General features: G+C 48.1%; 1 pseudogene; it reads left to right on the top strand.

Annotated features, from left to right (window-relative positions):
• Positions 1-99: 99 nt before the first annotated feature.
• LOC114635510 lies at positions 100-1,272 on the top strand (annotated as a pseudogene).
• The last annotated feature ends 459 nt before the right edge of the window (positions 1,273-1,731 follow it).

Here is a 1,731-nt window from a genome sequence, read left to right as displayed (position 1 = left end):
TTTTTTCTTTACTAGGGGAGACAGCCCTGCTGAGTCCTGGCCCCCCGGAGGGACTGTTGTGGTGGAGCGCTGCTGTGTCTGAGAGGACCAGTGTCTGAGATGAAAGCCATGCCCTGGAACTGGACTTGCCTGCTCTCCCACCTGCTGGTGGTAGGGATGGGCTCCTCCACTCTGCTTCCACGTCAGCCACCCCAGCTGTCTCAGAAGTCTTCTTTTGTCACATTCCAAGGGGAGCCCGGCAAGGGCTTCAATCACCTTGTGGTGGATGAGAGGACAGGGCACATTTATTTGGGGGCTGTCAACACGATCTACAAACTCTCTAGTGACCTCAAGGTTTCGGTGACTCATCAGACAGGGCCAACCCCAAGTGTTACCCACCTCGGATTGTTCAGACCTGCAATGAGCCCCTGGCGAACACCAATAATGTCAACATGATGCTGCTTATAGACTACAAAGAAAACAGGCTGATCGCATGTGGGAGCCTGTACCAGGGCATCTGTAAGCTCCTGAGGCTAGAGGACCTCTTCAAGTTGAGAGAGCCCTTTCACAAGAAGGAACACTACCTCTCGGGGGTTAACGAGAGTGGCTCAGTCTTTGGGGTGATAGTTTCCTACAGTGACTTCAATGATAAACTCTTTATTGCCACAGCAGTGGATGGCAAGCCTGAATATTTTCCTACCATCTCCAGCAGGAAGCTGACTAAGAACGCTGAGGCAGATAGCATGTTTGCTTGTCTTCCATGATGAATTTGTAGCCTCTATGATTAAGATCCCTTCAGACACCTTCACGGTTATCCCTGATTTTGACATCTACTATGTCTATGGTTTCAGCAGTGGCAATTTTGTTTACTTTTTGACCCTTCAGCCAGAGATGGTGTCTCCCCCAGGTTCCACAACAAAGGAGCAGGTGTACACCTCAAAGCTTGTGAGGCTTTGCAAAGAGGACACAGGCTTCAACTCCTACGTAGAGATGCCCATTGGCTGTGAACGCAATGGGGTGGAGTATCGCTTGTTACAGGCTGCCTACCTGTCAAAAGCTGGTGCAGTGCTCGGCCAGACCCTGAGAGTCCACCCAGATGATGACCTCCTCTTCACCGTCTACTCCAAGGGTCAGAAGTGGAAGATGAAATCTCTGGATGAGTCTGCCCTGTGCATCTTCATCTTGAAGCAGATCAACGATCAAATTAAGGACCGCCTGCAGTCCTGTTATAGGGGTGAAGGAACACTAGACCTGGCCTGGCTCAAGGTGAAGGACATCCCTTGCAGCAGTGAGGTGAGTGAGGAGGGATTTCATGGGCCTGGACAGTGGGCAATAAAGACCCAGCTTTTGTAGCATCTATGGGGTTTCAATGGCATCCATTTTGGGTCTTGTTACTTTGGACTGTCACCAGCCAAGCATTCTTAGTATGAAGGTATCAGCTAGCACTAAAATGTATATTTCTTTTAGGCACCTCATTCTGGTCTCTTGTTGTTGGATATGAGAAACAGGGCTGCTAGCAGGTGGAAACATGTAAAGTTGATATTCTTTGTATTTTGTCCTGGTGGAGCAGCTTAGAGTAAAATGATGGAAGATTCAGGAAAGGCAAGTACAACATGGGTCATCATTTTGCATTTGAGATGAACATAGAATTTCAGAGGATTATGGCTTTATTTTAGCCCCTTGCATATCTCTTAAAATGGCAAATGTGAGTAACGGTGAGATAGGAAGAAATCAACCATATTTGTAAGGCAT

The sequence above is a fragment of the Grammomys surdaster genome, unplaced genomic scaffold (assembly GCF_004785775.1).
Source record: "Grammomys surdaster isolate TR1022 unplaced genomic scaffold, NIH_TR_1.0 110698, whole genome shotgun sequence".
Classification (NCBI taxonomy): domain Eukaryota; kingdom Metazoa; phylum Chordata; class Mammalia; order Rodentia; family Muridae; genus Grammomys; species Grammomys surdaster.
Note: the sequence above shows the minus strand (reverse complement) of the source record. Positions and strands in the feature narration are given on the sequence as shown.